Below are 13,601 nucleotides of genomic sequence, written 5' to 3' on the forward strand. Positions count from 1 at the left end.
AGTCACTGGCAACCATCTCACCCTCTTCCTTCATTCACCCCTGGACGTCTCGCTCCGCCACCAAGTTACGGGTCCAGCTTGCTCTTTCGGTCACATTACCGAAATGAAGGGTCTAGCCTGCAAGAGACCCTGCGCCGAGCCATTTTTGAAGACACCTGATGCGGCGGGTGAATCACTGCTAAACAAAACACACCTGTAGGGATGGCACAGCCTTTGCATGGACCCTTCGGAGCCCGCCCCGTCACGGCCAGATTGCTCGCCACCAAGCGATCCTGAGAAAGGCTGGCCGGGCGATGGATCGAGCAGCGTCTACTGGCCATACCACCTTGGATGCGCCTGATCTCGTCTGATCTCGGAAGCAAAGCAGGGCTGGGCTCGGACAGTACTTGGATGTGATACCTCCTGGGAACACCGGGTGCTGTAGACCATTTTGATGACGTTTTGCCCTACTGCCCATCTCGGCTAGCATGGAACGGCGCCTTGCCGGACACCGACCTTAAGTAACTTAGATGATGGAAGCCCCAAGGCCTCTGAGCCAGTTGGCAGCTAAGTACGCTACCCCGCCGCCTTCACGCAGGCCTGACACCGAGCTCCTTGCCACGGCTAGGAGTGCTTATTGACTCCGCAGCTCGCCGTGTGGAAATGATGGCGTTAAAAGCACCCGGGGCCGTGAAGGGGCCAGGTTTTCAGCAGGTGCCCAGGGAAGGTTTTGATTGCCGGCCGCCTAGCGAGGGCCAGCAGAAGTAACATGGTTCTCTGCAAAGAAGCTTGTGTAACTAAGCCAGACGGCTGACAAAAAGCTAACCTCAGTGCAAGGAAGGCAAGGAAGGTGCGGAAGGCAAGGAAGGTGCGGAAGGAATTGGGGAGGGGGGGGTGATTCCTGCTAGGGCCCTGAAATCATAAAACAGGCAGGAGAGTCTGACGCATGGTGACGGAGAGGTTGTAGGGGCAGATAGGGGGTGTTGTCACGTGCGAGCACGTGTGCATGCTGGCTTGTGTGTGAGAGTGCGCTTCCTAGGTGTTGCGCGCTGCAGACAGTCAAAGGGATTGTTCCCTTTCATTAAAAGTTAATCCCCGGCTGCAGCCTATTAGAATGCAACTAACCGAGCTCTACTCACCCTACCCAGGTCTACCGGTGAGTCTCGCCTCTGCTCCCGGCCTGTGGCATTGGCCGTGAAGCTGACGTTCCGTCGACAGCGCTGCAGCCGATCAGTGAGCTCAGCGGCTCTGAGTGGGGCGTTGAGTCTACAAGACCTTTTAAGGAAGCCAGCAAAAAAATTGAAGAGAAGGGAAAGCACAAAAGGACCTGGTCTTGCTGAGCACTGGAAAGGGCAGCTGGCAGCCAGACTTCAAAGTAGAAAAGCAGCAAGTGAGAGGCTTATCTCTGCCTACAGCCACACCACCCTGAACACGCTTGATCTCGTCTGATCTTGGAAGCTAAGCAGGGTTGGGCCTGGTTAGTACTTGGATGGGAGACCGCCTGGGAATACCAGGTGCTATAGGCTTTTGCTTTTTCCTTCCTTCCACCAGCAGGGTGCATTCTCTTCTATGCCTTTTTTCCATTCTCTTTCACAAGTGCACACATTCATTCTCTTTTCTTTTTTTCATTTGATTTCTCTCTTGCGCTATTTCATCTCTGCAAAATACCAACATCCTTCTGATCACCGTGGGCCTCCAGCATTGTTGCTTCTTTACTTTTAATACTAGGCTCCTTTTCACCAGGATCAGCGTTTCCCGCGTGGCTTGAGGCAACCACCGGTATACCCAAGTAGAAGACCTTTGCAGGCAACACGACCCTCCCCCCTGAAGAGCAGCTCAAAGTCACTGGCAACCATCTCACCCTCTTCCTTCATTCACCCCTGGACGTCTCGCTCCGCCCCCAAGTTACGGGTCCAGCTTGCTCTTTCTGTCACATTACCGTGATGAAGGGTTTTGCCTGCAGGAGACCCTGCGCCGAGACATTTTTGAAGACACCTGATGCGGCGGGTGAATCACTGCTAAACAAACCACACCTGTAGGGACGGCACAGACTTTGCATGGACCCTTCGGAGCCCACCCCGTCACGGCCAGATTGCTCGCCACCAAGCGATCCTGAGAAAGGCTGGCCGGGCGATGGATCAAACAGCATCTATTGGCCATACCACCTTGGATGCGCCCGATCTCGTCTGATCTCAGAAGCAAAGCAGGGCTGGGCTTGGACAGTACTTGAATGGGAGACCTCCTGGGAACACCAGGTGCTGTAGACCATTTTGATGACGTTTTGCCCTACTGCCCAGCTTGGCTAGCATGGAAAGGCGCCTTGCCGGACACTGACCTTAAGTAACTTAGATGATGGAAGCCCCAAGGCCTCTGAGCCAGTTGGCAGCGAAGTACGCTATCCCGCCGCCTTCACGCAGGCTTGACACCGACGTCTTGCCACGGCTAGGAGTGCTTATTGACTCCGCAGCTCACCGTGTGGAAATGATGGCGTTAAAAGCACCCGGGGCCGTGAAGGGGCCAGGCTTTCAGCAGGTGCCCAGGGAAGGTTTTGGATGCCGGCCGCCTAGCGAGGGCCAGCAGAAGTAACATGTTTCTCTGCAAAGAAGCTTGTGTAACCAAGCCAGACGGCTGACAAAGAGCTAACCTCAGTGCAAGGAAGGCAAGGAAGGTGCGGAAGGAATTGGGGAGGGGGGGTGATTCCTGCTAGGGCCCTGAAATCATAAAACAGGCAGTAGTGTCTGACGCATGGTGAAGGAGAGGTTGTAGGGGCAGATAGGGGGTGTTGTCACGTGCGAGCACGTGTGCATGCTGGCTTGTGTGTGAGAGTGCGCTTCCTAGGTGTGGCGCACTGCAGACAGTCAAAGGGATTGTTCCCTTTCATTAAAAGTTAATCCCCGGCTGCAGCCTATTAGAAAGCAACTAACCGCGCTCTACTCATCCTACCCGGGTCTACCGGTGAGTCTCGACTCTGCTCCCGGCCTGTGGCATTGGCCGTGAAGCTGACGTTCCGTCGACAGCGCTGCAGCCGATCAGTGAGCTCAGCGGCTCTGAGTGGGGCGTTGTGTCTACAAGACCTTTTAAGGAAGCCAGCAAAAAAATTGAAGAGAAGGGCAAGCACAAAAGGACCTGGTCTTGCTGAGCACTGGAAAGGGCAGCCGGCAGCCAGACGTCAAAGTAGAAAAGCAGCAAGTGAGAGGCTTGTCTCTGCCTATGGCTACACCACCCTGAACACGCCCGATCTCATCTGATCTTGGAAGCTAAGCAGGGTCAGGCCTGGTTGGTACTTGAATGGGAGTCTGTAAAATAATACTCTTTTCCTGTATTACTTTTTTCTACTGAGAACTTCTCAAAGTATCAATATCACGATATTCTTATAAAAAAATGTATCTATTTATTCTTGGATTGTCCATTAAAAAGAATCAGATTGCAGCAGGTACATACAATAATTAGTTATAAAGTAATTGTCCATTTGTCCATAATTAGCTTAATTGTTTAATTGTTGAGATTCACCCATCTTTCCTTGGATCCTGGCTGGTAAATCATGTCTTTGTCCAGCATGTGTCCAGGCCTACATGTCATCTGCTTCTCAGCATGAAGATTCTGTGTCTTGTGGGGTGGGCAGAGCAAGAGAGCCCCCCCTTTCTGTACCATGGGCTTTTATAGCCAGTCGTATGGACACCTGTTCTACATATGGTAGTGAACCAAAAATACACACATAAATAGCGCATGTCAACTAGACACGATGGCTGAGGCATAGAACTCAGAAAAATGATTATCGATTAACATTCCAAATGAATTTCCATAATTAACCATTTAACATTTCCCACTTTTTTGAGAATAAAAGGACTTTAACTGAAATTTCTCAAAAGAAGATACATTCATCAATCATTTTTTCTTTCCTTCTTCCTTGGCAATATCATTAAATTTCCATAATAATAATAATAGTAATAATAGTATCAATATCGGATTATTGTTATATAATGATGTGAATTCATGTTATGGTAAGCCGTGACTAATATTAATTTAATATGTATAATTATACTTCCCTATATTTAAATTGAAGCAATCGCGGGTTCAATCGTCATCATCTGATGTCATCGGGTCGTCGTCTCGTCTTCTTCTTGGTTCTTTTATAACACAGTCTTTAGATGAAAACTCTTTTGAAATAAATTACAGCATGTAGATATTGTACAGTCCATAATTGTGTTCATTATTGTTCAGTCCATAAACTGTACTCTTTATTAGAAAGATCATGTGTGTCAGTTGATAAGAAAACAAAGTCCATGGATGAAATGTAGCTTTAATATCTGTGCAGTGTCACCTGGACTTACGTTGGATCGTCTTTGGAATCTTCCGTGTGTCCGCACTGGTCTCGTGTCACTTTTGGAACAGATGTGACGTCTTCGGTCAGTAAAGCAAGGGTTAACTTGACACTTTCCTGCTTTATATAGCACCATAACCAGTACTCAGTCCTTTATATACAACACACATATGCCAGGTATTACCTGTTCACCAGCTTTCATTGAAGCGTTGCAGGTGATAAGAAACCACTGGAACGTGATGAAACTTGAACACAACACAGTACATATAGGATCATCGTCCTCTGCCGTCCTGGTGATCAGTGGTGTGAATTGTATTGTATGTAATGGACACAGTCTATTATAACACTCAGCATTCACACCTGTTACCTTCTGAGACGTCCGGATATCAGTTGCTTCTTCTTGTAACTTTTGAGAATCTCTTTGATTTATAAAAATTAAAAGTCTCTATTAAGATAGAATTCATAATTGCGATGTCTTGATTGAAGTCTTCATTCCCTAATCTGATACCAAATCTGGCAGTTTTTCCTAACCTATAATGTCACAGCGTACCATAGCAATCAGTAATATCCATCTAATTATTATCAAAATATTAAAATAAATTATGTTTGGAATAATAAACAACAATAGATAATAATTCATTATCAATCAAGTTCTCCATATGATAGAACATTTTTATGTCATAGGTGTAATTACCTTTTCCAACCCATAGGTGTCAGTGTATTTTGAAAAAACAAGTTTTTATATCTTTATTAAACCAATAATATCAAAGAATGTATACTCCTGAACCAAAATGAATAAATATATGAATGTATGAATGAATGAATGAATGAATAAATGAATGAATGAATTGTTGTGTTTACTCAGAAAATGTAAACATTTTTTTCCTTAGCAATATATATTTAATGAAGCAATACTCTTGTATTAGACATTACTTTATTAAATATTAATGTGTTTTCTCAATTGAGATATTGAACTCAAATAAAATCAAATGAGAATTAAAAAATGAAAAAATAGAAAAATAAGAAGTATAAAGTAAGAATAAAATTTTAAAAATGAAAAATAAAATTAAGAGTAAAAATAAGAATAAAAATAAAAATAAGGCCTTTAAATTTTAATGACAAATGCAGAGTAATTATATTCTCCATAAAAAATACCCTTATATCTCCATTATCTGGATGATTTCATATTTGTCATAACCTTGTACCACCAAAAATTATTAAATTATGCAACTTTGCATGTAATACCCTTCTTAATTATACCATAGTACCTTATTATTATTTCTTCTTTATTAAAATGTGTGGAAAATAAGTATTGATCAAAAGTGATTATGTAATCAGGATCAAAAACACATTTTCCCCCTTAATACCAAAAATATTATTTTATAAAATTTATGTATATATCAGAACCAAATTAAAAATAATTATTCTTCTAGAAATATTGTGCATAAATTTCATATCGATGAGTAGCATAGATTTGACTAAAGAGAGGTGTGTACGTATTTAGGTAACCATTAAAAATAATATTATAGTTATTCAAGAATATTATCATGTGGAAAATTATTCTAAATATAAATTTGCTTTGTAAACCATTTTGATGTGTGGTTGCCCTTATCCACTATTAGTTAAATCAAGAAATAATAATTATTAAAGAAATATAGAAATATATATATGTAAATAATACCTAATTATGTATTATAATTTCCTCAGAATTAAATATATTTTTGTACCTTCACATAAAGAAACATTTTTTTTTTCAAACATACAAACATACGAGGCCTCTGTCACATCAATCACACTTAGCAGCTGCTGATTTACTCATCTGTCACCTTCACTCTGACATTCACAGATCTGTTCAACTCAAACATTCCACATATGAAGTTTTAGATATATATATATATATATATTTAACCCAAAATTGTTGTATCCCAATTTATTAATGCTCATTGCCATATCAATTGAATATCTTTATATTTCTTTGAATATTCCCCAAGTACATATTATATAATATGACAGTAAGTCACTGGAATTTCAGACACTTGAAAAAACTCTTGTCTTAGATTCTTTTTTCACTGGCTGCCTGGTCTTAAGTTACATCAGTTGAAAATAGAATGAATGGGATCCTATACTATTAGCTCAAAGTTCAAAGGCCGCAGCTGTCACACGTCATGCTGTAAAGCTACTTTAATTTGCACGAACACTTCATGCACAGAAAATATTAGCAACACAAAAGAATTAATAAGTATTACATATATATTATAGTTCAACTAGATATATTGTTATTATTTTAAAATGTTATACACAAAAAAAAATTCAATTTTTTCACTTCCTGTGTGAATAAAGAAATAAATCCATTTTAGAGTTCTTTGATCAAATCCTGCTTTGGAATGAAAACTCTAAGGAAATATAAGAAAATAAAATTAAATATCAAATTCATACAGAAACAGAATTATTTAAATATCTTATACATATATTGGTTGGTTCTAATGTAATTCAAAATATTGCTACTTAAATTTATATATATGAAGTTCTAATTTATTAATTAATATATATATATATATTTTATAAACGTATATATAAATACAATCACACGCAATACTTAGACAAGTGTATATATATATATATATATATATATATATATATATATATGAACTATTAGAAACTATGTAACTACAATTTTACTGTATAAGATTATAAATAAATATTGAGACATTGTATTACATTTTGATACAACATTATAATTGCAGTTTTTCCTTAGCCACTCCCTAAACCAAATCTTCTGTCTCTCTCAAATATCCCCATTAACGCCCTTTTTAGTAAAGACATTTTTCTATCCTTCAAAACCTCAGAGAACTGCCTGTTCTTCTGTCCACATTCCATGACGTCACTGTGAGTTGGTCGTCTCACCTGTCTCTGTCCATCAGTTTCAGCCATTTTCCTTTTTAGAGAATCACAGTTCTGACTGAGAATTAACTCATTCTGTGGAGAGATGGATCTTTGCACTGGCTGATATGGCTTATAACATATATGAAATCTTCTGCGTATTTGATAGAGTTCACTATGGGGATGACTCAGTCTAGGAGAGTTTGATATTGGCTTTTGGTAAGATTTTACCTTTCCTGGTTTTATAAATTTAGCTTGATTTATTTTCTTTTCACGATTCTCATGTTTTCTAACAAAATCCAGCATCTGCGCACATTCAAATAATGAATTTTTTTGTGATGCCATAACTTGGGAAACTGAATTTAGGAATTTGAATTTTTGTACAAAAGTTGTTATCATATGTTGTACTTTTCCATTTTTGATGAGAGCTTTGTACAACCGTTCAAATATGGACATGAATGTATATGTACATTACTTCCTACCAATCCTTAGTTTCTGCAGATCTTCTATGTTGGGAAAATCCTTTGTGACACAATAAATCAAATATCTTAATCTGTCCGAATCATTTTCCCATCCATTAGGAGAGTCATTTTCACAGGGCATTAAATGTAAACGTCTGGACAATGTCACAGGAATCCATATTTTAAATAATTGATTCCTCTCCTCATTGGATAAATCAAACTTATCAGAGAAGCTCTCAAATGTCTCTGAATTTCTACAGGCATGGATTTTGACATCATATTTTGGCATGATTTTCTATAATTTCAGCAAATTTTTCCTCATTTTAATTTGGAGTTGAGCCTGGGTAATTCCAAAATTCTCTGATATTTTTAGTGGCTCTTGTACGTCCGTTCCTCCTACGTCACTCACGTCTCCTCCCACATCACCTAGTATTTCGGTTTCTCGTATGTCAGTCATGTCTCCTCCCATGTCAGGTTTCTGTATGTCCGTCTCTTGGTCAGACCCAAGGTCACCTTCAGTTACAGACACGTGTCTTACTTCTTGTTCATTTTCCACATTACAGTCAGAATCAGTATCACCGTCTGACACTTCTACACTATTTTCCTGCTTAGAAATCTCTAACACAAGACTATGAAAAAAATCTACCAAATGTAGAATATTTCTCAATTTCTGTTTGTCTCTATTTACCAATTTAGAAGTTAACTGTAAATTCTGCAATTCACATTCTTTGTATAAACTGAGCCACAAAACTTCTATGTCATCTCCTACATTAACTTTGAAATTAATATTACTTTGTTTAGCAAAAGAAGAAATTATATCCATATTTTGCTTACCTTAAGATTCCTTGGCTTCTCTTTATCAGCACGTCCTGTCTTCAGTTCGTCTGATTCTTTTGCTGTGTGATTCTGTTCCTTGATAGTACCTCTGCTTCCTGTCTTTCCTCAGTCTGTAGGTCCTTTCTGCTTCTCGTGACAAACTAGTGAATTTACTGACAAGTGAACAACAGCTGTTCAGCTCGTCAGGACTCCCCCCTTGTTTATGGAAGAAATTCACTTACTTAATTTAAAAAACAAAAAAACAGGACTGGCTGGCTCACCATTGTAAAATAATACTCTTCCTGTATTATTTTTTTCTACTGAGGACTTTTCAAAGTATCAATATCACGATATTCTTATAAAAAAATGTATCTATTTATTCTTGGATTGTCCATTAAAAAGAATCAGATTGCAGCAGGTACATACAATAATTAGTTATAAAGTAATTGTCCATTTGTCCATAATTAGCTTAATTGTTGAGATTCACCCATCTTTCCTTGGATCCTGGCTGGTAAATCATGTCTTTGTCCAGCATGTGTCCAGGCCTACATGTCATCTGCTTCTCAGCATGAAGATTCTGTGTCTTGTGGGGTGGGCAGAGCAAGAGAGCCCCCCCTTTCTGTACCATGGGCTTTTATAGCCAGTCGTATGGACACCTGTTCTACATATGGTAGTGAACCAAAAGTACACACACAAATAGCGCATGTCAACTAGACACGATGGCTGAGGCATAGAACTCAGAAAAAAGATTATCGATTAACATTCCAAATGAATTTCCATAATTAACCATTTAACAGAGACCTCCTGGGAATGCCAGGTGCTGTAGGCTTTTGCTTTTTCCTTCCTTCCACCAGCAGGGGGCACTCTCTTTTATGCCTTTTTTCCATTCCCTTTCACAAGTGCACACATTCATTCTCTTTTCTTTTTTTCATTTGCTTTCTCTCTTGCGCTATTTCATCTCTGCAAAATACCAGCATCCTTCTGATCACCGTGGGCCTCCAGCATTGTTGCTTATTTACTTTTAATACTAGGCTCTTTTTCACCAGGACCAGCGTCTCCCGGGTGGCTGGAGGCAACCACCGGTAACCCCAAGCAGAAGACCTTTGCAGGCAACACGACCCTCCCCCCTGAAGAGCAGCTCAAAGTCACTGGCAACCATCTCACCCTCTTCCTTCATTCACCCCTGGACGTCTCGCTCCACCCCCAAGTTACGGGTCCAGCTTGCTCTTTCTGTCTCATTACCGCGATGAAGGGTTTAGCCTGCAGGAGACCCTGCGCCGAGCCATTTTTGAAGAAACCTGATGCGGCGGGTGAATCACTGCTAAACAAACCACACCTGTAGGGATGGCACAGCCTTTGCATGGACCCTTCGGAGCCCGCCCCATCACGGCCAGATTGCTCGCCATCAAGCGATTCTGAGAAAGGCTGGCCGGGCGATGGATCGAGCAGCGTCTACTGGCCATACCACCTTGGATACGCCCGATTTCGTCTGATCTCGGAAGCAAAGCAGGGCTGGGCTCCGACAGTACTTGAATGGGAGACCACCTGGGAACACCGGGTGCTGTAGACCATTTTGATGACGTTTTGCCCTACTGCCCAGCTCGGCTAGCATGGAACGGCGCCTTGCCGGACACCGACCTTAAGTACCTTAGATGATGGAAGCCCCAAGGCCTCTGAGTCAGTTGGCAGCTAAGTACGCTACCCCGCTGCCCTTCACGCAGGCCTGACACCGATCTCCTTACCACGGCTAGGAGTGCTTATTGACTCCGCAGCTCGCCGTGTGGAAATGATGGCGTTAAAAGCACCCGGGGCCGTGAAGGGGCCAGACTTTCAGCAGGTGCCCAGGGAAGGTTTTGGATGCCGGCCGACTAGCGAGGGCCAGCAGAAGTAACATGTTTCTCTGCAAAGAAGCTTGTGTAACCAAGCCAGACGGCTGCCAAAGAGCTAACCTCAGTGCAAGGAAGGCAAGGAAGGTAAGGAAGGAATTGGGGAGGGGGGGTGATTCCTGCTAGGGCCCTGAAATCATAAAACAGGCAGGATAGTCTGACGCATGGTGACGTAGAGGTTGTAGGGGCAGATAGGGGGTGTTGTCACGTGCGAGCACGTGTGCATGCTGGCTTGTGTGTGAGAGTGCGCTTCCTAGGTGTGGCGCGCTGCAGACAGTCAAAGGGATTGTTCCCTTTCATTAAAAGTTAATCCCCGGCTGCAGGCTATTAGAAAGCAACTAACTGCGCTCTACTCACCCTACCCGGGTCTACCGGTGAGTCTCGCCTCTGCTCCCGGCCTGTGGCATTGGCCGTGAAGCTGACGTTCCGTCGACAGCGCTGCAGCCGATCAGTGAGCTCAGCGGCTCTGAGTGGGGCCTTCTGTCTACAAGACCTTTTAAGGAAGCCAGCAAAAAAATTGAAGAGAAGGGAAAGCACAAAAGGACCTGGTCTTGCTGAGCACTGGAAAGGGTAGCCGGAAGCCACACGTCAAAGTAGAAAATCAGCAAGTGAGAGGCTTGTTTCTATCTATGGCCACACCACCCTGAACACGCCCGATCTCATCTGATCTTGGAAGCTAAGCAGGGTTGGGCCTGGATAGTACTTGGATGGGAGACTGCCTGGGAATACCAGGTGCTGTAGGCTTTTGCTTCTTCTTACTTCCTTCGACCAGCAGGGGGCACTCTCTTCTATGCCTTTTTTCCATTCCCTTTCACAAGTGCACACATTCATTCTCTTTTCTTTTTTTCATTTGCTTTCTCTCTTGCGCTATTTCATCTCTGCAAAATACCAGCATCCTTCTGATCACCGTGGGCCTCCAGCACTGTTGCTTCTTTACTTTTAATACTAGGCTCCTTTTCACCAGGACCAGCGTCTCCCGCATGGCTTGAGGCAACCACCGGTAACCCCAAGCAGAAGACCTTTGCAGGCAGCACGACCCTCCCCCCTGAAGAGCAGATCAAAGTCACTGGCAACCATCTCACCCTCTTCCTTCATTAACCCCTGGACGTCTCGCTCCGCCCCCAAGTTACGGGTCCAGCTGGCTCTTTCTGTCACATTACCGCGATGAAGGGTTTAGCCTGCGGTTGACCCTGCGCCGAGACATTTTTGAAGACACCTGATGCGGAGGGTGAATCACTGCTAAACAAACCACACCTGTAGGGACAGCACAGCCTTTGCATGGACCCTTCAGAGCCCGCCCCATCACGGCCAGATTGCTCGCCACCAAGCGATCCTGAGAAAGGCTGGCCGGGCGATGGATCGAGCAGTGTCTACTGGCCATACCACCTTGGATACGCCTGATCTCGTCTGATCTTGGAAGCAAAGCAGGGCTGGGCTCGGACAGTACTTGGATGGGATACCTCCTGGGAACACCGGGTGCTGTAGACCATTTTGATGACGTTTTGCCCTACTGCCCAGCTCGGCTAGCATGGAACGGCGTCTTGCCAGACACCGACCTTAAGTAACTTAGATGATGGAAGCCCCAAGGCCTCTGAGCCAGTTGGCAGCTAAATACGCTACCCTGACGCCTTCACGCAGGCCTGACACCGAGCTCCTTGCCACGGCTAGGAGTGCTTATTGACTCCGCAGCTCGTCGTGTGGAAATGATGGCGTTAAAAGCACTCAGGGCCGTGAAGGGGCCAGGCTTTCAGCAGGTGCCCAGGGAAGGTTTTGGATGCCGGCCGCCTAGCGAGGGCCAGCAGAAGTAACATGTTTCTCTGCAAAGAAGCTTGTGTAACCAAGCCAGACGGCTGCCAAAGGGCTAACCTCAGTGCAAGGAAGGCAAGGAAGGTGCGGAAGGAATTGGGGAGGGAGGGGTTGATTCCTGCTAGGCCCCTGAAATCATAAAACAGGCAGGAGAGTCTGACGCATGGTGACGGAGAGGTTGTAGGGGCAGATAGGGGGTGTTGTCACGTGCGAGCACGTGTGCATGCTGGCTTGTGTGTGAGAGTGCGCTTCCTAGGTGTGGCGCACTGCAGACAGTCAAAGGGATTGTTCCCTTTCATTAAAAGTTAATCCCCGGCTGCAAGCTATTAGAAAGCAACTAACCGCGCTCTACTCACCCTACCCGGGTCTACCGGTGAGTCTCGCCTCTGCTCCCGGCCTGTGGCATTGGCCGTGAAGCTGACGTTCCGTTGACAGCGCTGCAGCCGATCAGTGTCTACAAGACCTTTTAAGGAAGCCAGCAAAAAAATTGAAGAGAAGGGAAAGCACAAAAGGACCTGGTCTTGCTGAGCACTGGAAAGGGCAGCCGCCAGCCAGACGTCAAAGTAGAAAAGCAGCAAGTGAGAGGTTTGTCTCCGTTTATGGCCACACCACCCTGAACATGCCTGATCTCATCTGATCTTGGAAGCTAAGCAGGGTCGGGCCTGGTTATTACTTGGATGGGAGACTGTAAAATAATACTCTTCCTGTATTATTTTTTTCTACTGAGGACTTCTCAAAGTATCAATATCACGATATTCTTATAAAAAAATGTATCTATTTATTCTTGGATTGTCCATTAAAAAGAATCAGATTTCAGCAGGTACATACAATAATTAGTTATAAAGTAATTGTCCATTATTAGCTTAATTGTTGAGATTCACCCATCTTTCCTTGGATCCTGGCTGGTAAATCATGTCTTTGTCCAGCATGTGTCCAGGCCTACATGTCATCTGCTTCTCAGCATGAAGATTCTGTGTCTTGTGGGGTGGGCAGAGCAAGAGAGCCCCCCCTTTCTGTACCATGGGCTTTTATAGCCAGTCGTATGGCACACCTGTTCTACATATGGTAGTTGATATGGAATAACGTCTCAGTCTCCCAAAGGATGAGTGCACACACTATCTCTGCAGATTAAAGAAAGTTTTATTGCAGCCACAAGAGCTCTGATCAATATTAGAACAGAACTGCCTCCATTGTATTGGGGCACAATTCTTATAGTATAAATTGTGGGTTGTACATAGTAGGTGGGACATAGGAAGATTATAACATAACCAATCATCTTACAATATAAACAACTAGCATCCAATCATTAGTAATCAGGCGATTACATAAAATGCTTACCTATGTACTTATATAATTACTTGATGCAATGTACCTGTTTTGTTGGTCAATGTGCTTTCCCTAGATCAACCTGACCTCAAAAGGGCATTTTGACTAAGATAAGCAACCCCTGCA

At 43.5% G+C, this 13,601-nt stretch overlaps 2 non-coding genes and 4 pseudogenes across 2 annotated transcripts; all 6 read left to right on the forward strand.

Moving 5' to 3' along the window:
* Positions 1 to 307: 307 nt before the first annotated feature.
* LOC141268280 (5S ribosomal RNA) lies at positions 308 to 427 on the forward strand (annotated as a pseudogene).
* Positions 428 to 1,386: 959 nt separating this feature from the next.
* LOC141266582 (5S ribosomal RNA) lies at positions 1,387 to 1,505 on the forward strand. Its single transcript, XR_012320614.1, has one exon. It is a non-coding gene; the product is annotated as a 5S ribosomal RNA (ribosomal RNA).
* A 621-nt stretch (positions 1,506 to 2,126) lies between these two features.
* LOC141267964 (5S ribosomal RNA) lies at positions 2,127 to 2,246 on the forward strand (annotated as a pseudogene).
* Positions 2,247 to 9,907: 7,661 nt separating this feature from the next.
* On the forward strand, positions 9,908 to 10,027 carry LOC141268552 (5S ribosomal RNA; annotated as a pseudogene).
* Positions 10,028 to 10,968: 941 nt separating this feature from the next.
* Positions 10,969 to 11,087, forward strand: LOC141266500 (5S ribosomal RNA). Its single transcript, XR_012320536.1, has one exon. It is a non-coding gene; the product is annotated as a 5S ribosomal RNA (ribosomal RNA).
* A 624-nt stretch (positions 11,088 to 11,711) lies between these two features.
* On the forward strand, positions 11,712 to 11,831 carry LOC141267989 (5S ribosomal RNA; annotated as a pseudogene).
* The last annotated feature ends 1,770 nt before the right edge of the window (positions 11,832 to 13,601 follow it).

This window comes from Phyllobates terribilis, unplaced genomic scaffold (assembly GCF_046119375.1).
Source record: "Phyllobates terribilis strain yellow unplaced genomic scaffold, ASM4611937v1 Scaffold_4__5_contigs__length_816908805, whole genome shotgun sequence".
NCBI lineage: Eukaryota > Metazoa > Chordata > Amphibia > Anura > Dendrobatidae > Phyllobates > Phyllobates terribilis.